Source organism: Marmota monax, unplaced genomic scaffold (assembly GCF_021218885.2).
Source record: "Marmota monax isolate L192 unplaced genomic scaffold, Marmota_monax_Labrador192_F-V1.1 WCK01_AAM20220418_F8-fsc00413, whole genome shotgun sequence".
In the NCBI taxonomy this organism is placed as follows: domain Eukaryota; kingdom Metazoa; phylum Chordata; class Mammalia; order Rodentia; family Sciuridae; genus Marmota; species Marmota monax.
In genome coordinates this window covers 148331-174240 of record NW_026694640.1, presented here as the reverse complement: position 1 = coordinate 174240, position 25910 = coordinate 148331, and positions in this window count along the sequence as shown.

Here is a 25910-nt window from a genome sequence, read left to right as displayed (position 1 = left end):
GAACTCAAGCAATTTTTTTAATTTTATTGATTGCATCTTTCATTTCCAGGAATTATAATTGATTTCTTTTCACTATTCTATTTCGTTATTGAAGTAGTCTTGCACTTGCTATATTAGCTTTCTTTATTCATTCCTTAGATCTTCTTTTAGTTTATTGAAAATTTTTATAATAGTTTTTCATAATCTTTGTCTGGGATTTTGTCCACATCACTATCAGTGGGATCCTTTTTGGGGGGATTGTAAATTTTAGAAGGTAAGATTTGTTTGCCTGTTTCTTCATGTTTTCTGAGGTCTTGAACTTGCACATCAAGATGGGTCCCCCTTTCCCTTTTTTATGCATGTCCATTTATGTGTAATTTTCTTATTTGTTCTGGAACTTCTCTCTGTTCTGGATATATGAGTAGATGTCAAAAGGTGAGACCTGAGATTCCTCTATGATTGTTTCTCCTTGGGTGTTTGTTATTGGTTTGGGGTTTTTGTCTTCTCAATTCTTTAAATTGGAGTAACATTAAGACTCAGTTGGGGCTAGACTGTATGTAGGGAGAGATTCACTGTTGCTTGGTTGAGATGTGAATATTTCTCAGCAGCAGAATCTCTATTCTGTGATTTAAAGTGTCCCAAACGCTTTCCAGGCAGTGGAAATCGAGGACTAGAACAAATGTCAGCAACAAATGTATAGCCTTAGGATAAATGCCCAAGGTCTACTTTGACATCTATAACACTAATTGCCACTATATAGGAATGATGGGTTCAACACTTAACAACAGTACCAACAATAAAAACCCATGAACCAGATCTAGCATCTGACAGCATCTGTCTGCTATGTTGTCCACTATATTTATAATCACAAAAGTTTGAATGATAATGAATTACATAACCTATGTAATTTGTATTATTTAGTGGGATTACAGTTTCTTAAGTAAGAAAAAATAGGGTAGGAAGATTAAAGGAAGTTTGAAGTGTTTGAAAAAGTGAACAAAAGCGAGGCAGGAGATCGGAAGCACGTATCAGCTGTAAAGAAGAAGGAATAACAAGTTAACTGAAAGTCATTTAAAAAGAGAGGAGGAGGAGGGAAGAGGAAAATTTATCTATTACTGGAGGAAGAGAGTCAAGAAGGGTAGATAGGAGGGCCCAGAACCTAAGTATAAATGAACCACCAAATGTATGTTTGAAACAACTTGAACCCTCATATAATTGTAACCCATATAAGTCTAATTTAGGCTAAATAATGAACAAATGAAGAAGAGAGCTATTAATAGATAAGTTAAATGAATGAATACACACACACAGAGAAACCAATCCACACAGTGAGAGCATAAACAAACACATATACACTCTCATATACACAAAATCATGCGTAATGAAAAAAGTGAAGAATAACACCATAAAATGTTTGAAAAAATGGAAAAATTTTAAAAGCATAAAATGAAAATATGGAGAAAAAAATAAAAAGAAAAAAATCTTAATGAGACATAGAGGGCTTATTTCTATGGTAGTGGTCGGATGGATTCTCCATCTTCATGTTTTTTTAAATTTTTATTGTTGGTTGTTCAAAACATTACATAGTTCTTGATATATCATATTTCACACTTTGATTCAAGTGGGTTATGAACTCCCATTTTTACCCCGTATACAGATTGCAGAATCACATCACTTATACATCCATTGATTTACATATTGCCATACTAGTGTCTGTTGTATTCTGCTGCCTTTCCTATCCTCTACTATGCCCCCTCCCCTCCCCTCCCCTCCCCTCTTCTCTCTATACCCCTCTACTGTCATTCATTTCTCCCCCTCGTATTATTTTTCCCTTTCCCCTCACTTCTTCTTGTATGTAATTTTGTATAACCCTGAGGGTCTCCTTCCATTTCCATGCAATTTCCCTTCTCTCTCCCTTTCCCTCCCACCTCTCATCCCTATTTAATGTTAATCTTCTTCTCATGCTCTTCGTCCCTACTCTGTTCTTAGTTACTCTCCTTATAGCAAAGAAGACATTTGGGATTTGTTTTTTAGGGATTGGCTAGCTTCACTTAGCATAATCTGCTCTAATGCCATCCATTTCCCTGCAAATTCTATGATTTTGTCATTTTTTAATGCAGAGTAATACTCCATTGTGTATAAATGCCACATTTTTTTATCCATTCGTCTATTGAAGGGCATCTAGGTTGGTTCCACAGTCTTGCTATTGTGAATTGTGCTGCTATGAACATCGATGTAGCAGTGTCCCTGTAGCATGCTCTTTTTAGGTCTTTAGGGAATAGACCGAGAAGGGGAATAGCTGGGTCAAATGGTGGTTCCATTCCCAGCTTTCCAAGAAATCTCCATAATGCTTTCCAAATTGGCTGCACCAATTTGCAGTCCCACCAGCAATGTACAAGTGTACCCTTTTCCCCACATCCTCGCCAGCACTTGTTGTTTGACTTCTAATGGCTGCCAATCTTACTGGAGTGAGATGGTATCTTAGGGTGGTTTTGATTTGCATTTCTCTGACAGCTAGTAATGGTGAGCATTTTTTCATGTACTTGTTGATTGATTGTATGTCCTCCTCTGAGAAGTGTCTGTTCAGGTCCTTGGCCCATTTGTTGATTGGGTTATTTGTTTTCTTATTGTTTAATTTTTTGAGTTCTTTGTATACTCTGGATATTAGGGCTCTATCTGAAGTGTGAGGAGTAAATATTTGTTCCCAGGATGTAGGCTCCCTATTTACCTCTCTTATTGTTTCTTTTGCTGAGAAAAAACTTTTTAGTTTGAGTAAGTCCCATTTGTTGATTCTAGTTATTAACTCTTGTGCTATGGGTGTCCTATTGAGGAATTTGGAGCCTGACCCCACAGTATGTAGATCGTAGCCAACTTTTTCTTCTATCAGACGGCGTGTCTCTGATTTGATATCAAGCTCCTTGATCCATTTTGAGTTAACTTTTGTGCATGGCGAGAGAAAGGGATTCAGTTTCATTTTGTTGCATATGGATTTCCAGTTTTCCCAGCACCATTTGTTGAAGATGCTATCCTTCCTCCATTGCATGCTTTTAGCCCCTTTATCAAATATAAGATAGTTGTAGTTTTGTGGATTGGTTTCTGTGTCCTCTATTCTGTACCATTGGTCCACCCGCCTGTTTTGGTACCAGTACCATGCTGTTTTTGTTACTATTGCTCTGTAGTATAGTTTGAAGTCTGGTATCGCTATACCGCCTGATTCACCTTCCTGCTTAGCATTATTTTTGCTATTCTGGGTCTTTTATTTTTCCATATGAATTTCATGATTGCTTTCTCTATTTCTACAAGAAATGCCGTTGGGATTTTGATTGGCATTGCATTAAACCTATAGAGAACTTTTGGTAATATCGCCATTTTGATGATGTTAGTTCTGCCTATCCATGAACAGGGTATATTTTTCCATCTTCTAAGATCTTCTTCTATTTCTCTCTTTAGGCTTCTGTAGTTTTCATTGTATAAGTCTTTCACCTCTTTTGTTAGGTTGATTCCCAAGTATTTTATTTTATTTTTTTGAGGATATTGTGAATGGAGTGGTTATCCTCATTTCCATTTCAGAGGATTTGTCACTGATATACAGGAATGCCTTTGATTTATGAGTGTTGATTTTATATCCTGCCACTTTGCTGAATTCATTTATTAGCTCTAATAGTTTCTTTGTAGACCCTTTTGGGTCTGCTAGGTATAGAATCATATCATCTGCAAATAGTGATAATTTAAGTTCTTCTTTTCCTATTTTTATGCCTTTAATTTCTTTCATCTGTCTAACTGCTCTGGCCAGTGTTTCGAGAACTGTGTTGAACAGAAGTGGTGAGAGAGGGCATCCCTGTCTTGTTCCAGATTTTAGAGGGCATGCCTTCAGTTTTTCTCCATTCAGAATGATGCTAGCCTGAGGCTTAGCATAGATTGCTTTTACAATATTGAGGTATGTTCCTGTTATCCCTAGTTTTTCTAGAGTTTTGAACATAAAGGGATGCTGTACTTTGTCGAATGCTTTTTCCTCATCTATCGAGATGATCATATGGTTCTTATTTTTAAGTCTATTGATGTGGTGAATAACATTTATTGATTTCCGTATATTGAACCAGCCTTGCATCCCAGGGATGAATCCTACTTGATCATGGTGCACAATTTTTTTGATATGTTTTTGTATCCGATTCGCCAGAATTTTATTGAGGATTTTTGCATCTAGGTTCATTAGAGATATTGGTCTGTAGTTTTCTTTCTTTGAAGTGTCTTTGTCTGGTTTAGGAATCAGGGTGATGTTGGCCTCATAGAATGAATTTGGAAGTTCTCCCTCTTTTTCTGTTTCCTGAAATAGCTTGAAAAGTATTGGTATTAGTTCCTCTTTAAAGATTTTGTAAAACTCTGCTGTATACCCATCCGGTCCTGGGCTTTTCTTAGTTGGTAGTCTTTTGATGGTTTCTTCTATTTCCTCAATTGATATTGGTCTGTTTAGGTTGTCTATATCCTCCTGACTCAATCTGGGCAGATCTTATGACTTAAGAAATTTATTGATGCCTTCACTATCTTCTATTTTATTGGAGTATAAGGATTCAAAATAATTTCTGATTATCTTCTGTATTTCTGAAGTGTCTGTTGTGATATTGCCTTTTTCATCCCGTATGCTATATTTAATTTGAGTTCTCTCTCTTCTTCTCTTCATTAGCATGGCTAAGGGTCTGTCAATTTTATTTATTTTTTCAAAGAACCAACTTTTAGTTTTGTCAATTTTTTCAATTGTTTCTTTTGTTTCGATTTCATTAATTTCAGCTCTGATTTTAATTATTTCTTGCCTTCTACTTCTTTTGCTGTTGTTTCGTTCTTCTTTTTCTAGGATTTTGAGATGAAGTATGAGATCATTTATTTGTTGGTTTTTTCTTTTTTTACGGAATGAACTCCAAGCAATGAATTTTCCTCTTAGAACTGCTTTCAATGTGTCCCATAGATTCCGATATGTTGTGTCTGTGTTTTCATTTATCTCTAAGAATTTTTTAATTTCCTCCTTAATGTCTTCTATAACCCATTGATCATTCAGTAACCTATTGTTCATTCTTCAAGTGATGCATGAGTTTTCCTTCCTTCTTTTATCGTTGATTTTCAGTTTCATTCCATTATGATCAGATAAGATGCATGGTATTATCTCTACTCCTTTATATTGTCTAAGAGTTGCCCTGTGACATAATATATGATCTATTTTTGAGAAGGATCCATGTGCTGCTGAGAAAAAAGTGTAACTGCTTGATGTTGGGTGGTATATTCTATATATGTCAGTTAAGTCTAGGTTATTAATTGTGTTATTGAGTTCTATAGTTTCCTTATTCAACTTTTGTTTGGAAGATCTGTCCAGTGGTGAGAGAGGTGTGTTGAAATCTCCCATGATTATTGTATGGTGGTCTATTAGACTCTTGAACTTGAGAAGAGTTTGTTTGATGAACATAGCTGCACCATTGTTTGGGGCATATATATTTATGATTGTTATGTCTTGTTGGTGTATGGTTCCCTTGAGCAGTATGTAGTGTCCCTCTTTATCCCTTTTGATTAACTTGGGCTTGAAATCTATTTTATTTGATATAAGTATGGACACTCCTGCTTGTTTCCGAAGTCCATATGAGTGATATGATTCTTCCCACCCTTTCAACTTCAGTCTATGTATGTCTTTTCCTATCAAATGCGTCTCCTGTAGGCAGCATATTGTTGGGTCTTGTTTTGTGATCCATTCTACTAGCCTGTGTCTCTTAATTGGTGAGTTTAAGCCATTAACATTTAGGGTTATTATTGAGATATGGGTTGTTCTTCCAGCCATATTTGTTTATTTCTGTTACTAAACATGGTTTGTTTTCCTCTTTGATTATTTTCCCCCCCTTTACTGTCCTACCTCCCACTGTTGGTTTTCATTGTTATTTTCCATTTCCTCTTCCTGTAATGTTTTGCTGAGGATGTTTTGAAGAGATGGTTTTCTAGCTGCAAATTCTTTTAACTTTTGTTTATCGTGGAAGGTTTTAATTTCATCTTCCATCCTGAAGCTTAATTTCGCTGGATACACAATTCTTGGTTGGAACCCATTTTCTTTCAGTGTTTGAAATATGTTATTCCAGGATCTTCTAGCTTTCAGAGTCTGTGTTGAAAGATCAGCTGTTATCCTGATTGGCTTACCCCTAAATGTGATCTGCTTCCTTTCTCTTGTAGCTTTTAAAATTCTCTCCTTATTCTGTATGTTGGGCATCTTCATTATAATGTGTCTGGGTGTGGATCTCTTATGATTTTGCACATTCGGCGTCCTGTAGGTTTCTAGGATTTGGGATTCTGTCTCATTCTTCAAGTCTGGGAAGTTTTCTCGTATTATTTCATTGAATAGTTGCTCATTCCTTTGGTTTGGACCTCTATATCTTCCTGTATCCCAATGAATCTTAAGTTTGGTCTCTTTATGTTATCCCATATTTCTTGGATGTTCTGCTCATGGTTTCTTAACAGTCTTGCTGAGCTGTCTATGTTCTTTTCAAGTTGAAATACCTTGTCTTCATTGTCTGATGTTCTATCTTCTAAGTGTTCTACTCTGCTGGTAGTATTCTCAATTGAGTTTTTAAGTTGGTTTATTGCTTCCTGCATTTCTAGGATTTCTGTTTGTTTGTTTTTTATAACCTCTATCTCCCTGTATAGTTGATCTTTTGCTTCTTGGATTTGTTTATGTAATTCATTGTCGAAGTGATCTTTCATTGTCTGATTTTGCTTTCTAATGTCTTCCTTGAGACTCCAGATCATCTGAAGCATGTAAAACCTGAATTCTTTATCTGACATTCCATTTGCTGCAGCTATTACCTCTTCTAAAGTTGAGTTGACCTGCATTGCTGTGGTCCTTTCTTTCCTTGTCTTTTCATACTGCTCGTGTTTCTTTCTGCTTGGTGAAACTGTTGTGTTATTGAAATTTTCCCCCTATACATTTATATTGCCCTTGTATAGTTGAAAAGTCTCCCTTGCAGGGGCGGGCGGCGGCTGTGCTCCTCCTCCAATTGGGGTGATCTGTCTACCACGCTGACGGGCCACTGGGCCTGTTCTGCCGGTCAGTCGCAGGTCTGGCTACCTTGCAGGCACGGGCGGCGGCTCTGCTCTGCCCCTACTCCAATTGGGGTGACGTGACTACCACGCCCTCCATCTTCATATTTATTTTTGGCTCTGTATTTTTGTCCACTGTCCTTATGTTCCTCACCTAGCTGCTAGCTCGGTATAGCAGCCTTTGGCTTCCAATCTCCCAGAATTGGGTAGGATAGACTAGGAACTGATGATGACTTGGGTGATCCCATAGTTAGGATGATGCAGAGTTCTGGAATGGGGTTTCCAGTTGTTAAGTTTTGGACTTTGATGGGTTTCTGGATTTGGGTTTCCAGTTGTTAAGTTTTTGTACTTTTGATGAACTTTGTAGGTGGGATTTGAGATTTGGCCCATTTGTCTATTGATGTGGAGCTTCCTATCTCTGCCAGTCTTCTACATCTCCGGGGATTCCAGAAAAATCCACTTTTAGGGCATAAGGACTAAGCCTCCACAGATTTAACCTTCACCTCTATGGAGGTGACTTTCCAGTATCCTCCCTAGAGTGCAAATATGCTTGTGTGGCCATAGTGAACATCTTCGCAATAGCTCTCCTAGGGTGCCAGCTATTATGGGATTTTTCTCCCTTGGGATCCAGAGGCTGGGTGGTCCAGGAAAAATGTTCTTTGTGCCTGTTTCAGTCTCTGGTTCGGGGACTCTCTGAGAAATTTTTCATGGACTCCTTTATGAGATCTCAGTGTATATCATCCTCTCATTCTCACACTTAGCTACGCCAGCTGTGCTGGAACAGCTTTGGGCTCCAGGAACATTTTCCTCACCTGCCAGCATGTTGTGCACTTCCAAAGGGCTGCCCAGGAGCAGGATGGGGTGGAACAGGAGGAGGGGTTTCCTTGCTGCATTCCCAAAGGGATCGCCGCCACCACCCCCAGAGCTGATACGCTTACCCTACCAACTCTGTGTCCATTAAAATCAGCCTTTCTCTGTAAACCACAGATTGCCCTAGATCAATCTTTCTTTTTATTTTATAATTTCTTTATCCACTAGCCATGCAGTTCTTTTTGTTTGAACTCCCCGCTCAGCTCTGCTGGTGGCAGGAGCTGGCATGTCTCTAAGGTATTATTTATTATGCTCAAGTCTATGATTTTTTTTCAGTTCAGTATTATGGTTGAGTGAAGTTCCTTTGTTACTTCAGCTCGCTGAGGAGCAATCTTCCCACTTTATAAGTCTGGTGCTAAGGAACTGCTGGGCTGTGCTTCCTTTCTCTACTCTGCCAACTTGCCCCCTACCACTCATCATTTCTTCCTTTGACAACAAATGGTACTTTTAACAGATCTTATGGATGGGATTGATTCCTTCTGTATTGCACTAAAGCTATTTCTGATGGAGCCACCCACACCAATAGCTATGTGCCATGCACTATATACATAGTAAACAATAAATGCTTTAATTAAGTGGAATTGAGTCTGCCTTGTTAGCTTCAAGTCAATAAGTACAAATAATCATTCCAATGATCGAAATATTTGGTCCATTGATTCCAGGAAACATATAACCTACCAAAGCTTACCTAACTTCTACTTTTTTCATAAACATTGACACAAAATAGCTTTCTGTACCATTGTACTTCACAACAAATAGAAATATGAATGTTGCAGGCTGGGGTTGTGGCTCATTGATAGAGCACTTGCCTAGCATGTGTGAGGCATTGAGTTCAAATCTCAGCACTGGATATAAATAAATAAAATCAAGTCCAAAATAGAAGAAGAAGGAAATATGAATATTGCAACAATTCCCAAGAGATACAGAGGCAGAGAAAATAGGTGGCTAATAAAGGATCCAGGGGCCCAGTCTATATTACTAAAGCCTTAATAGAATAGCAGAGTTACCACACCCTTGACACCATCATGACAACCTCCTTTTTCTATCCCTCTGAGAAAAGTTTACTTCCAGGTCCTTCTAACCACATCATGTTCTCATCAATCACTGCGGCATTACTGAATCTGCTTAGACTCACAGTCTATTGCTACAATGACAACAAAAGGGACAATATTGCAAAATCTAATGCATTATTGATGCACTCCATAATGAAGATCCATTCAGTAATTACATTCCCTCCTATTAAAAATGCAGAAACATGTGTGACAAGAATTTAAAAATTTCTTAACAGCAGAAATAAATTTGAGTATTCTCTAATTTGAATGCATTGTTGTTGTAATGTTGGGAATATTTACCTAGGATACTTATAAGCACCATTACCTTAGCATAAATATTGTGATTCTCTGCTTACATTTATATTCTTCATAACTCCCTTCCCATGCCTCCACCACAAATCCCTGCTTGTGACCCATCCTCAGCAGAAGACCCCCACTTATAGTCAGAGGCTTAGGACATGCTAAGGTGAATAATGACAAAGTCAAAATCCCAAATGAAATGCAAACAGGGAAGACTTCCAATGTACTGTCTATAATGGAAAATAGCCCATGTAACAATTGGAGGTCTTTATCTATCTGAGAGTGCCCTCCAGAATGTCTATGAAACTCTTTGCTATATTTTGGCTTTTTCAAGAAAATCGGAAGGATTGTCTATAAGAGGGTTATGGAGAGGAATTGTAAGATCTTTTCAGCTATGAGATTTCTCAATATTATATAGAACTCCATCATATTCTATAGAGTCAGCCATCATCCCTGCCTGACCCCACTCTGCAAGGAAAGTCACATGAACACATATAATTGGAAACCATGCATAATCTGAAAATTTGTACCTATTTGGCCTTGAGGTACTTGTGCATTCAATAATATTTGCTAACGTATTTGCATTTCTTATTTTGTCTCATTATGCTGGCGGTGGAATGGGTCTGCATTTCCTAAGTCCACACCAATTTATTTTGACAAGACCACATGCTAGAATAGACTGCCTATAATGGGAAATAGTATCTGGCTTGCCAGTGGATAATCAAGTTTAAAAAATTTAAAAAAAAAAAAAAAAAAAAAAACTTGTGCATCAGGACCCAGGGGAGTAATAGTTGATTTCTACCGGACACTGTTTAATCCACAGTCACAGTGCTTGTGTGTCTTGCTCTGGTAGTAACCTAAAGTCAGTCAACTACAACTCTGGATACTCTTTACAGTTACTTTACTCAGATTTGAAATAAAATGCTTTTTGCATTTCTTAAAAATTTGAGCAGTGAAGAATAACATGTCTCACAATTAATAAGTGGCATTTCAATGCTGAGCAGCAGTGCTTGCATGAGCTTCCAGTCTGGTGGATTGGAGAGGTCTCGTAAATAAAATTTTTATTCAGCAAGGATAAATCCATAGTGGTCTCTAGTTGAGGGTAGACAGTGGGGAAAAAAGAAAGTGAGGAAAGCCAATTCTTGTCATTTGTACACCAAGAAACGCTGCATTCAATCTGGGAGGTGGAAAAATTCCTGGGTACAAATGAAAAACAACAAAAATGGCATGTAAGTAATTTTGCCATTCTTTTCACTAATGACTTTTCACAAGCATCAAAAGGCAGAGGATGAGAACAAGTAGGAGAATAATCATATGGTAGCAGCTAGATATTTCCAGCCTCAGGGTTCAGGTTATTTTCTTCCATATTTTCTGTACTAAAATGGGACTTTCTAGATGATAGGAGAAAAAATGTGGTATCTTGCTCATGGTTGGTTAAACCAGGTGACTGTATCCTGTTTCCACCTCAGCTAGATACACTGCATGTAACTGATTTCTGATACTAACTAACCAATTAGCAAGTTAGCATCCAACTTCACAAGTTCAGCAGCTCAGTCCCGGACAAGACTGCTCTTACTTCAGATGTCAGCCCCAAGTCCTCAGGATCCCCTAGTTACCCACACTTCTGATGAACTGGCTTCAAATTTGGGGATTTCTAATTCCTTTGGGTTTGATGACTTGTTAGAATGACTCACAGAACTCAGAAATGTGCCCTACATTTAAAGTTTTACTTCAAAGAATAGACACAGGGTGAGGTCTAGGGGGACACACAGGGCTTCCACACTCTTCCCCTGCAGAATCATGGCACATAATCCTCGTATATAGATGTACACAGGAATCTCCAATGAGCTGCAGCGTGCAAGAGTTTTTTGTTGTTGTTGTTATTTAATCGATTTTATTTTTTAAATACATGACAGTGGAATGCATTACAATTCTTATTTCACATATAGAGCACAATTTTTCATATCTTTGTATATAAAGTATGTTCATGCCAATTCATGTCTTTATACATGTACTTTATTTTTTTGCATTACAATTCTTGTTACATGTATATAACACAATTTTTCATATCTCTGTTTGTATATAAAGTAGTTGACACCTAATTTGTATCTTCATAATATGTACTTTGGATAATGATGTCCATAACATTCCACCCTATCCTTGCTAATCCCCTGCCTCCTTCCTTTCCCTCCCACCCCTCTGCCCTATCTAGAATTCATCTATTCCTCCCATGCTCCCACTCCCTACCCCACTATGAGTCAGCCTCCTTATATCAGAGAAAACATTCAGCATTTGTTTGGGGGGGATTGGCTAACTTCACTTAGCATTATCTTCTCCAACTCCATCAATTTACCTGCAAATGCCATGATTTTATTCTCTTTTATTGCGGAGTAAAATTCCTTTGTGTATATATGCCACATTTTTTTATCCATTCATCCATTGAAGGGCATCTAGGTTGGCTTCACAGTTTAGCTATTGTGAATTGTGCTGCTATAAACATTGATGTGGCTATGTCTCTGTAGTATGCTGTTTTTAAGTCCTTTTGGTATAGACCATGGAGAGGGATAGCTGGGTCAAATGGTAGTTCTATTCCCAATTTTCCAAGAAATCTCCATACTGCCATTTGGGGGGGGGGGGGTATTTAAATGCTTAGAGCAAATTTATTTGCAAAAACTAGAAACAAGCAAAATTGGCTATCAACAGGTAAATGGAATGATAAATACTGCTATATTGGGAGTGATAAATAATAAATGGAATGATAAATGCTGTTATATACAATAACTTTCCCAGCAAGAAAATGAAATAAATCAGTAACAAAATAGCTACATCCAGTAGACATAATGCTTCACAGGGTCTAAATGTTTACCTTAAAGAGAAACCTCCAAATAATCATGCTCACACTTGGCATTTCTGAGAAAGAATCCCCATCCTGAAGTTATTTAGGAGTCCACCTTGAGTCACCTCATCAGCACAATAAAGACACTCCTCTCACTCAGGAAGTTTGGAGTCTGAATCTCTATGCCAGGAACCAGGGACAAAGACCAGATAGATTCTTAATTATACCATATTCAGTTTTTCCATAATCTGACATAAACATTTTGAAAATGTCATCCACCTGACCTTCACACATCCCTGCCTTTCTAAGATACAAAGCAGCTGCCATCTGTAGCAAAGGAGAAAGGATGGGCAGAATCACTGAGCCCAGGTTCTGTCTTCACTTCTTACCTAGGCTCAAATGAGGACAAACCTAGAAGTGAAGCCCTGAGTTTATTCTATTTTCAGATATAAGGCTCTAGCATGGTTTCAGTGTAAGTAGTCTTTCTTCTTTGTTAGTGCCTCTTAACATTATTGATATTATTATGTGCTAGCCACCATCCTAAGCACTTTTATGTGTACTGAATCTTCAAACCCCTCAGCTATCCTTTAAGATATAAACTCATCCTCTCTTTATGGGCATTTAGATTATCTCCAATTTCCTTCTTAATGAAACAAAATTACAATGAAAGATAAGAGCCAATCCAAGGGTGTATTGAACCAACACTCCATTCCCTCCCCGTCTTTTGCTTATGGACATGGTAGAACCACAGATACCATATAATGTTAACCAGGAAATAGTTAGAGACTCTGCTCTTGGCAGCGTTAATCATGTTGTGCAAAAAGCTTCTTGCATCTTGTACCTTATGTTTCTACTCAGCGCAGAGGCTACGAACTCAGGAAGCTACACTTCCTATTAAAAAAAAAGTAGAAAATAAACCTTTTCAATATTGTAAAGCAACAGAGAACACAGAAATAAAACACCCACACGATTAGCCAAAACAGAGTATATAAACTGGAATAAAACCCAAGACCTAACCTGTGCTTTCATGAGGAGAAAGGAGAAAGCCTAGGTATCCTAGAGTAAGAAGTCATATGTGGGCTGTGGTTGTGGTTTAGCACATGCCTGGTATGTGTGAGGCACTGGGTTTGATTCTCAGCACCATGTAAAAAAAATAAATAAAGAAAGAATATACTCTGATGTTTAACCAAAAAAAAAAAAAAAAGGAAGAAGAAGAAGAAGCCATATGTAACTGTCCCTTTTACCTTTTAATGATATCACCTGAGCAAGATTCTGTATTTTCTCAAGTGGAAAATTCAAGAAGGCATAATCATCTGGGGCATACATAGGAAGACTACATATGCAAATGTTTCCTAAAATAATGTGGAATACCAGCTAGTGATATCTTTCAAATTCTTCATCTCACACATCTGAGTAGCCAAAGGTGTTTGTTATCTTCTCTTCTATGTAATACTTCATTCTGGCACTTAGAATCTGCAATTTGGTTCCTCCAGTAATAGAGGATGCAGTTGAAGAAAAATTATCACCATTTTACAGATAGAGAAAGCACAGAAAAATAGAGAAGAGTGTGAACAGGTGGATATAGCTGAAGACACTTGGCTAGGAGAACTAGAACACTGCTGATTCCCAGCTAATACCTCTTTTTTGGCCATTTATATATTTGTTTTAAGGTGTTATGCACATCAGGAGGATGTTCTATCATCTCTGGTCTGGAGGAAAAGATATAGCAAAATGCATCATCACCATAATTATCATCTACCCATTATTTCTAAACCAATTTCCCCTTTTTGCCTGTGGTGACTTAATTTCCTATAATAATTAGCTGCAACACAGGTCTATGGAGTATAGACCCATAATTAAGCTGCAAGATAAATAATGGTCCTATATTCTTGCCTCTCCTGGAGGTAGTAGCCCATGGCTTGCCAGGAACCATACTCCAAAGCAGCAGGCTTTACATCAAACAAATGAACCCCTATATCTGAACTGAAGGGCAAGATCAAGGGATGCTCAGTGTTACTCTGCTGGCCTCCCTATCTGGAGAGTCCAAAGACCATGATCAGCAAACTGAAAGATTATAAAGTTGAATTGTCCTAAGGCACTTTGTACGGTCATTTATCAACCTTATAAATCACTCAGCAGGACGCTTGCATTATCATTATAACATTTTCTATGCAGAATGGAATAGCAGCAAAAGGGCAGACTCAGATTTCAAAGTGCTGGTTTCTGGTCCAAGCCATGACATGTTCTTACTATGAGACCCAGCAAGTCTCAACCTCTCTGGGCCACAGTTTACTCATCTGAAAAATGAGGGTAAAAGATACCTAATTTGTCTACTTCTAAGACTGCCAGGAGAATCAAACAAGATCACTCACATAACAGTGTTTGTGAACTCTTAAGATGTGACATAAATCTGGTTTCCATAACATGATGATGATGGTGACTGATTGATTCAGTGATTGATGGTATCCTTCACAGATCCAGCACATTTCATTACCATATTCTTGTTCAGCGAGCAGAATAATTGTGATTTGAAGTTTGTGAAACAGATCTACTTCTCCCAGGATTTTCTTTTCTATTAATGAGATCGTAAGATGTAAGGCATCCCTGTAAAATGCCTGCAGGGAAATTTCATGGTGGGAAGAGACTGGATTCCAGAATTTCTGCTTCTTCAAGATCAAGTCAAGAGGCAATGACAAGGTTTTATCATGTCTAGTTGCTAAAGATTCATATTCGTGATCAGCTAGTCAAGTTCATGGGTGTGTCTCTCTGTTTATGTACTCCTCTTAACCAAGCTAAAATTTTCAAGTAAAAGGAGTTATCACTAACACTGTTAATTTTGAAGGTAGGTTTGCTGAGCCCAACTTCCTGGCTTGATAAGTAATATCTTGCAAATTTAAATGTAATTTACAGAATTTCAAGTATAATTTCATTTCTTAAATCCTATAAAGATGAATGTCCTTGTTTTAGGAAACCATCATAGATACCATGAATTTTCTAATCACTCTTAACAAAGATATTAATCCCAAAAGATCAATGCAACTCTCTCTTCTGACAAGAGTAGAGTTTTATGGGACAAGGTGCCAGGTGGTCCCCATAATTCAGTTCCCTGGGACCCAGAATGGAACTATGAGGAACAGGATAAAGTCACAGTAGAGAGGCCAGTCTTATGGTTTTAGCTATGAGGTGTCACCCCAAAGCTCCTGTGTAAAACAATGCAAGAATTTTCAGAGTGAAAAGACTGGGTTATAAGAAGTATAATCCATTCATAATTAATAAGTAATTAATCTGCTGATATGGATTAACTGGACAGTAACTGTAGGCAGGTAAGGTTTACCTGGAGGAAGCAGATCACTGGGGATGTGCCTTTTGGGTTTATACTTTGTGGTTGCCCTGTCCTGAACTGCTTTCCTCCACCACGCCCTTCCACCATGATGTTCTATCTCACTTTGGGCCCAGAGGTATGGAGTTGTTTGATCATGGACTGAACCTCTGAAACAATGAGCCAAAATATATTTTTCCTCCTCTTATTGTTCTTGTCAGTTCTTTTAGTCACAGCAAAAAAAAAAAAAAAAAAAAAAAACTGACTAAAACAGCCAGTGAGGAGATTCACATAGCATGTCCTTCTCCAGAGGTTATAAAGCCAAGTTGGAAATGAATGTCAAACCCGGTTGTCAATCCTGAGACTTTGACCAGCGATGCCATAAAAGTAGTGGGCCAAAAAAGGAATGCCACTCCATCAGGAATAGAGACCTGTGGGAGCATCCTGTCAAATTGCCAGCATGCACTTACTAATAGGAGCCAGGTTCCCTTTAACAGATTAGAACAATAGGAATACTTTGCTAATTTCAAGGTTCCAGAAATCTGCTCATCTGAATACTTTTTAATAGTTTATTTTAAATCTTCAGCTCTACTTTTTAATACAGAATCAAAAATGTACAGTGTGGGACTAGCAGGTACCTAATCAACCTTCCAGGCTCCTTCTTTCTCTAAGTAAATAAGGGTCTATTCTCAAGAAGTCCAAAGACTATAAGTGCACAGCTTTTCCAGGTGATTTCTGTAGAAACTGGGGGAGGGAGTTAGAATTCCTAGCTTTTCTAATACATCAAATTTGGTTTGTTTTGTTTTTCCTTTTTAAGGGCACAAACAGGAACCATATATTTTTTAAATTATACAATAGAGGTTGTGCAGTCAAGTCTAAACTTCACTGAATTTGTTTGTCAAACAGGAAGACAGACGCTCCCTAACATCCACTCAGAAGGGGTGCACAATTAGAACTGAAAGCCCTATGGTACACAGTCCAGCAAGACGCCTCATGGCTTAAAACAGGAGGTGAAGATTGGCGCCTCCTTGAGACTGGCAATACACCAGCTCTTACAAGGAGGTTCAGCACCGAAAATCTCCCCTTCCAGAAGTTCACAGTCTTTAGGCCAACCATTCTGAAATCAACCCTTCTCTGAGCCCTTCCCCAGAGACAGAGTTGGGAGTACTACCAAGAGTCATTATCATCCCTCAGAAAAATGAATCCTAGCAGCATTTTTACACTGCTACCAGGATTGGGTTTTTTCCTCTAAGTTAGTTTGAGACACATCCTACAGTGCTAGGCTTCTGGAGTCTTTGTTTAGACTCCTAATTTCCCAATTATCTTCCCATCTCCTTAAGATTGTCAATGGGAATCTTAATAATCATGGACTGAACCTCTGAAACCATGAGCCAAAATATATTTTTCCTTCTCTTATTGTTCTTGTCACTTCTTTTGGTCACAGCAACAAAAAAGCTGACTAAAACAGCGCGCGCGCACACACACACACACACACACACACACAGAGCTCACTGACAAATGTCTCTTACCCTGCCTGCTGCAGTATCATTTGCATAGTGAATTATTTTTTTAGGCAAGAATTTTTTAAGAATTCAGCGTTCACATATCAAATATCCCTTGCAGGCATCCCCTTTATTGTGTGGATTCATTTATTGAACAGTGCTAGTAGTAGTAGCAACAGCAGCTAATAGCTGATGTTTATTGGATGCCTCCTGTATATTAAATATTGTTCTAAAAACTTGCACATAGTGTCCAAGCCTCATTTTGACTCAAGTTTTTCTTTTCCTTCTACAGATGCTAAAACTGGAGACTCAGAGTTTGGGCACATGCTCAAGGTCATACTGCTCACCTACAGTGTGACAGAGCCAGGATGTAGGCTCCAGTCCATCTTGGTCCAAAGCCTGGGCTCTTCACACTGCCTCCCACATGTAGCCCTGCTCACAGTGAGAACAAGGTGGAGAAAGGAACATGGGATCCAAGCCTAAGGTGTTGGTGAGCTAAATCTTGTCAGAAATAATTTATGACCAAGGGTATTGGGTTGAAATAGAGTTGGCTTCTTTGATGGCTTTTTTTTCTGCTTGCAGACATCTCTGGCTCTCTGAGTGCTTTCCTCTTTTCTTAATCCACATTTGAGCATGTGAACATTGCACATATGAATAATATCTCTTCATTTGCATCTCACTAAGGCAGAAGTCAAAACGCTCTGGAGTATATTATTCTTCTGCCACTGTTTGTTCTCCTCTGCTTGGCCTGCTCATGGCTGTTTGCATTTTTGTTTCCAGTTCAGTTGTGTAGAATACAAATGCACTTGTTCTATAATTGAAAATAAATCTGGAGAGGGGTTGAGTTATGCAGTATATGAGGAAAGCATACTGTTCCTGGGGGGACATTTCCTGTGCTAATATACACAGAATGGTTTCATAATCTGTTGTGAATAAGATGTGAATGGCAGCCCCCAATAACCTAAATTAAAATTTAAAATTTTTTTTCAGTACTGGGGCTTGAACCCAGGGTGGTTTTATACTGAACTACAATCCCAGCTGTTTTCACTTCTTATTTTGAGACAGGGTCTTGCTAAATTGCTGAGGATGGCTTCGAACTTGTGATCTTCCTACCTCAGCCTCCCGAGTAGCTGGGATTACAGGTATGCAACACTGCACCCAGCTAGAAAATATTTTTTTTTCAATTAAAAATAACAAAATCGGGAATACTATTAGTGGAGCATTCTAGCTATATAAACCATGTTATTTAGTAATAGGCTCTGCATCTCCAGATTAGCTTCATTTTATGAACCTAGATATAAATAAACGTTGATCAATTTAACATTCTACTTTCCTCTACCCAGAACAATGCTCCCCTGTCCTCACTTTCTTCCCTACTCTGCTTCTCCCTCCTCTGGCTAACCTCACTCACCTTTGGGGGCTCATGTCAGCTCTCACTTCCCCCAGACATCTGACTCTAGTATGGGCTAAGAACTCACCTAGAAAGTAGAATGACTCAGACATAACTTTCCTATGTTCATATATAAATATACCACCAGTGAAACTCCACATCATGTACAACCACAAGAATGGGAAGTTACACTCCAATATGTCAAAATACAGTCTACTGTCATGTATTTTATGTCTAAAAAGAACAAATAAAAAAATTTAAAAATAAATTTAAAAAAAAAAAACTTTCACCAACCCCAAAGTCAAAAAAGACCTCACCTATAGGTCCCCAAAGCACTCTAAGTTCCCTGTCATCATCATTCACTGAGAGCCTCCTCACAGTCCTTCTTTCTATACTTATTTCTAATCAGATCTCAGGAATTATGCTTGTTCATGGACAGAAACCACTTGTGTGACGATATGCCAACAGTGAGGTCTTGAAAATCATGGGCACCCATCTTCATAGCCATATTCTAGGTTTTTCCATCACCCAAAACTCTGGAACCCTGATATTCTACTTTGGGGGCATGTTTTACTATGCTCTGCTTTGCTCATTTCCTACAGCACTTGTTCCCTGGTCTCATGGAGTATTTCAGTTTCTTGGGTCCCCATTTTATTTTAATATTTTATTTTACTTACTTATTTATTTTGCAGCCAGCATCACTTTCCCTTCCTTACCCAGCCTACATTCTCAAATGAGTTCCCCAAAGTTTCCTCTGTCCTCTAACCTTGATTACCTTGCATCTCTATCTCTCACATCACCCAGGAAAATTCCAACCCTGTGTCAGTTCTCTAGCCCCTTCCTCCATCCCAATGCCCATCACCTATACCCTGCTGACAGAAACCTGGCAGCTCACGGGACTGGTTCCCCTACATACACCTTCACGGCTTCCAAATTCATCTGAGCCTTACCTGACTACTTGTCCTCGGTCAGCACCTACTTCCATTACCCACAATAATTATTCCAAATGTATGCTGTTTCCTACCCACACCTTAGATTCCTCTCTTTTGTAGGATGATCCTGCCTCATTCTTTACCAGTGAAACTGAGATCATGAGGCATAGCCATCCTCACCTTTTCTCATGCCTAATTACTTACCTATGTGCAATATGCTAGTCAGCTAGGGCTGCCACAAACAAATAACACAGGCTCCATGACTTAAATAACACACATTTAGTTTTCCATAGTTCTGGAGTCCGGAAATGCCAAGATCAAGGTTGTGGCAGGGCTCATTTTCTGGAGAGGGCTTGATTCTTGGCTCAGAGATAGCTGTCTTCTCTATGTCTTCACATGACCATTCCTCAGAATACACACCCAGGGGATGGTGGGAGAAGTTCCCTGATTTCACTTCTTAGAAGGACACCAATCTGATTGGATCAGGGCCCCCCACCTTTATGACTTCATTTAACCTTAATTACTTCTTTATTCCAAATGTAGCCACACTGGGGTTAGGGTTATAACATACGAACTGAAGGTGAGAGCAAAGGGACACATAAGTCAATCCATAAGCTACAGCCACAGAAATTTTGATTCTTTCACGCTAAATTCAGAATATGTGGTATCTTTTCTCTCATTAATAGAGAAATGCAAATCAAAACTACTCTAAGATTCCATCTCACTCCAGTCAGATGGCAGCTATTAAGAATACCAACAACAATAAGTATTGGCGAGGATGTGGGGGAAAAGGTACACTCATACATTGCTGGTGGGACTGGACATTGGTGCAGCCAATATGGAAAGCAGTATGGAGATTTCTTGGAAAGTTGGGAATGGAACCACCATCTGACCCAGCTCTCACACTCCTCAATTTTTACCCAAAGGACTTAAAAACAGCATACTATAGGGACACAGCCACATCAATGTTTATAGCAGCACAATTCACAATAGTTAAACTGTGGAACCAAACTAGATGCCCTTCAGTAGATGAATGGATAAAAGAAAAGTGGCATATATACACAATGGAATATTACTCAGCATTAAAAGAGAATAAAATCATGGCATTGGCTGGTAAATGAATGGAGTTGGAGAATATAATGCTAAGTGAAGTTAGCCAATCCCTAAATACCAAATGCCAAATTTTTTCTCTGATATAAGGAGGCTGATTCATAATAGGTTTGGGAAGGGGAGCATGGGAGGAATAGAGGAACTCTAGATAAGGCAGAGGGGTTGGAGGGAAAGGGAGGGAGCATGGGGTTAGAAATGACGGTGGAATAAGATGGGTATCATTACCCTAAGTCCATGTATGAAGACATAAATTGGTGTGAATATACTTTATATACAACCAGAGATATGAATAACTGTGCTCTATATGTGTAATATGAATTTTAATGCATTCTGCTGTCATATATAACTAATTAGAATAAAAAAAATAAATTTAAAAAAATAGTCAACCTTCTACCTGGGACCTTACCCCATTTTCCTGTACACCATCTCTTCCAGAACCTTATTCCAATAATTATGTTCACCTTCTCTCTCCTCTATGGAGAATAATGAAAGAAGCACAAGGCAGCATCCCAGACTTCAAAAAACTTAAAATCTGCTCAGAGAAACAAAATGAGAACAACTATTGAAGTAGATGGCAGCAGGTTAGGTAAAAGTTTCAATCTAACATTACTCCATGAATCTATCACACAAATGTAGAAGGCCAGTACTGGACCCTTCCAGATAACCACAAGGTCATCTGGTACTTCTGTCCCAGGCAGCCATCCAACTAAATGGACCAAAAAAGATAGCTGTCTAGCTTCCCATTAAAAACCTCCAGAGACAAAAATTCCAACAAGTTTCCATCCCAAATTGGCAGTTACACTGCCCTTAGGAGCATTCAGAAGGGATATATTTTGATGGTGAGCCAATCCTTTCAATTTTCTCCTGTTTCTTAAAATGCCTCATTCAAAAGACCACAAGGCAATCAACTGAAATTACTTTCTGGAAATGAATCATGTGAAACTCTGGGAAAGTACAGTCAGCCCCAGAACTATCAGAGTTCCAATGACTCAATTTCTTCTTGGAGGACTTGATGGCCTCTGGGTTATACCCCAAAAGAGTACAGTGGCCTGGTAGCCAAGGGTAACCAGAGCATGTCTGGAGGGTAAGACATACACACATGTACAGACGTATACCCACAATTCTCGCCCTAACCAAAATCTCTGATGTCTCCTACTCCTCTGCTTTTTCATTTATCCCTAGGAGGCTTGGTCTGGAACCTTGGAATTTGCCTGGTCTGACTGATGGAAGTCATCCAACCCTGTCTCAGTGGCTGACAGAGGCTTTGCATCAAGGTCATTAACCCTGGACAGTCAAACAAATCCAATTCAGGAATTGCCAGACTGATGTTCTGAGTTGACCATGGAGCAACTCCACTTTTCCTCTTGCCCACAGCATCACAGATAGACCCTGGAGCCCAAGAGCAAGGACCACTGCACAGAGGAAGTCGGAATCCAAAGAAGACCCCTGCCAATGAATGTAGACCATCTGCAATAGTCATTAGTAAAGTTTCTCCTTATAAATATTTCCCTATGATATAGACAGACATTATGTCCAAGATATATAGCCCCTAGATTTTCCACTCCTAAAATAACTTTCCTTCTTGGAAGGATTTAGTCACTAAAATGCATGAAGAAGGCTAGAAGGTATTAGTGTGCAAGTATATTTTAAAGAAAAGGGACCAAGTTAAAGACAGAACTGAAAACCTAGACCTGCCTCCAATACTACTGACAACACAATGAGGAAATCCAAGTCTTCAGTGTCCATGACCATTAAACAGAGGAAATGAGTGATTGAGGATCCTGACACAGCTCATCTGAACTGATGATGCATATAATTATGACATCATCAGTGTTGCATATTTATGAAATTAATTGTACTTTTAACAAATGAAAAATAATAATCAGATGTCTTAGTTTATTCATTTCAGATCATCATCTTCTCCCATCAACTTTAAGAGACATCATGACATAGGAGACTACTATACAGGGAGACGTTTCACCTCATTTTACCAGGTGGTAATCCAAAGCCCAGAGAGGTCTCTTGTTTTACTCAAGTTCTCACAGCTTTTATAAATAGCTGAGACCAAATTCCAACCCAGGTTCTCTGATTGCAAAAATAAAGTCTAGACATTTTATAATTTTTACATTCAGACTAAGTCCTGGACACTATAGTCCTAGACACTATAGGTTCTGCAGAGCTTATCTGTGAGACTCCCAAGTTTACTGCTTTCTCTAGAATAGTCTTCCAAATTACAATACTGCATGCCTCTATCTGAGAAAACTACATCAGATTAAAACCTCCCTGAAGACTTCCAAACTCTCCCTGTTCTAACAAGGTCCAGTACCTCAAGCACTGAATTTATGTAACACTATACAATTATTTACAAATTGATAACTATTCAGAAAGAACAAGACTCAGGAAAATTGTTGAGTACAACAGGTATAGTTCAGTGATTTTTCTGGTAGCTCAATATCTAATTAGGAATTCAGGACATAGGGTACATACAGATGTACTTTGCATGAGCTATGACTGCCTTGATGTGCTCTGTAATAAAAATAGCCATTTTCTAGACCCATCATAGTCACACAAGAGTTCTCCACATAAAGAGGTTCAAACAAAATGCTTTCCTTACAGAAAATAGATTGCTAACTTACTAATATTTACATGAAGTTCTTTGGAATATAACATAACTATTAAAAAGAATGTCTTAGAGTAGTGTTGTCCAATACAAGCATAATACAAGAAACTTAAATCATCTTGTACTCACATTTATTGAAGTTGAAAGGAAATAGTGAATACGTTTTAACAATATATTGTATTTCATGCAATATATCTAAAATATTGTTATTTCCACCTACAAGCAACAAAAAAAGTATTAATGAGACATTTTAAATTTTTTATATATAGACTAAGTCCTAGAAATCCAGATGAGCCACAGTGTGCAATATTGTATGTGATTAATGCTTGCTATATTAGGCAGAGCAGGGTTAAAGACAACTATTCATTCAGGGAGATGACCATGGTGTACTTTAAGGAAGGGAAAATGCAGAGTAGAGGACATTACGTAGTAAAACACTCATACTTATCAGGAAAAACTAATATATGTCATGTATATAACTTTCCTTTAATCTAGTGAAGAAATTGGCAAAATGTGTTTCTTTTAAATTTACTTTAGAAAAAGCAAAATTCAGTTGATCTAACAATCAGGAAGGGCACAAGTTTTCAAGAATAAGGGAAATAATTTTTATATTTTATTCAACATACATAATAACAACAAATTTGGAAATTATATAGGAAAATAATAAGCTATCATGTGAATCTCAGAATTAAAAAACATCAGAGAATTCAAAGTCACTTCTTCTCTTATCCCCTCCAAGGAATCCTACACCACTCCTTGTCTGATTATCTTGCCAGATATATCCAGTGTTCAAATGTCCATCATTTTCCATGAATCCCATTCCATCCCAACTGCATCCCTTCCTGACTCAAGTTCTACTCCACATTTAAATAAGCATATCAGAAATTGAAAAGTCAATTAATAAGAGAGCAGAAGTAAGTAGGCCAAGAATCCAGGCTACTCTAGAAAACAGGTAGCAGAGAGTAGGGCATGGATACCGTCCTCCCAAAGGTAAGAACTGGGCCATTCAACCAAGGCAAAGAGCAGCCAGGAGCAGGTGAAGGAAGGTCCTCAAGGTCACCTCAATCACACTCCTAGCAATTCAGCTGTTTCTCCCTGCAGTTCAACAAATGATGGCATAATCTTTACACAGTGCAAAGTAGCATGAAAGACCATGTCAACAATCCTAAAAAGTTGATTAATACTCCCTAAAACATATAATCATGTGGATGCTTTGAGAAAAGTAATTGGAAAGAAGACTTGGCTGCATAACTTGTTCTCTGTTCCACAAAGGTTAGGAAAGTAGTCCCTTAACAAACAAGAAGACATAAGTCAGCTTCCCACTCAGCGAAAATCCTTACCCTAGTTCTTTCCTAGGGAAGTTTTCTCCATGCCCTGCTGAAATCAATACAAGACTTCCATAAATAAATGAATGCATCTGATGGTCCTATCAGATGAGCTAATGCCTTTCATTTTAGCTGACTCTCATACCAACATATGTGAGAGAGACTCCCACTATGATGAGCTCAAGGCTCACATTCAGAGTTCTGAAATTAGTAAATCATCAAGCACTGGTAATTTTTATTTTTAAGTGCTGTATGTATGTATGGAATCACAGCCTAAGAAAAGGAAGTGAAAGAAGACATATGGGTAAAGAACGGTAGATAGCAAGGAATAGTTAGGTAATATACCTGCTGATTGCTATGGTACAATCACTCATAGTTCTCTGTTGCTATTAGCTTTTCTTCAGGAAAGAAGAGAAAAGAGAGAGGAGAGAGGAGAGAGAGAGAGAGAGGGGAGAGAGAGAGAGAGAGAGAGAGAGAGAGAGAGAGAGAGAGAGAGAGAGAGAGAGAGATTGCACAAATAAAAACACATGTTGTTCAGGACACCTACTATAGGAAAGAGCACCGTTATCTCAATGGGAGACCCATGGCCATGTTTTCCCGTGTCTCCCTCTAGGAGTGTCATTGAGACATTTTGAATCCCATGATGTCAAAACTTGATGACAATGTGATTTATTCCAAATAGCCTTTGATTCCTTTAATAGCCCATTATGAATCCATCATACATTAATTTGCTCAAGGTCTTGAACTTTTCTATCATTTCAATCTGTGCTACATTTTAGAGAATAAAAGTTCCACAAAATAGATAAAATGAAGGTTTACCTCATATATATTCTTAAACTGCTTAGCTTAGGCCCTGAGGATTTGCCCCTAATTCTGTCATGGTGAGATTTTATATCAAGTCCATCCAAGTCCTTGTGCCATCCAAGGCCTTCATAATTTTTTGAACTTCTAAAGTATCTCTTTAACCTTTATGTGCAGGACAGCCAGGAAACTGGCCAGACTGGACTTGTCATTGTTTCTGCCTGAGAGGTTTTCTTAATCCATTTGAGCTGCTGTAACAAAATACCAAAATAAAAAGGGCAGCAGGGTAGATGACTTATAAAAAAAAGAAAAATCTATTACTTGTAGTTCTAGAAAATAGGAAGTCCCAAATCAAGGCACCAATAAATTTGTTGTCTTTCTGGTTCAGAGACTGCCACTCTCTAAATGTATCCTCACATGGTAAAAGGAGCAAATGAGTTCCCTCCAAGATCTTTTATAAAGGCACTAATCCCTTCATGAGGAATCCACTTTCAAGACCTACTCCATTCCTCTTAATGTTATTACCTTGGAGGTTAAGAACCAACAGGTGAACTTGGGAGGGACACAAATATTTAACTCATACCAGAGATTCTCACAATGGTTGTTTTCCACTAGAAATGACAATTAGGGCATTAGCCTCCCATACAGTCTTCAGAAATAACACCCACTCAATAAATTGCTAACTAAACCAAGGACATTAGCTATCCATCTCTAGCTGCTTATCTTTCTACCTCCTATTCATCCTCTGGTTTAAAATGAAGGGAGGATGGTAAGGGAAAGGCAAGATGAAGGAGAAGAGGAGGTAGGCG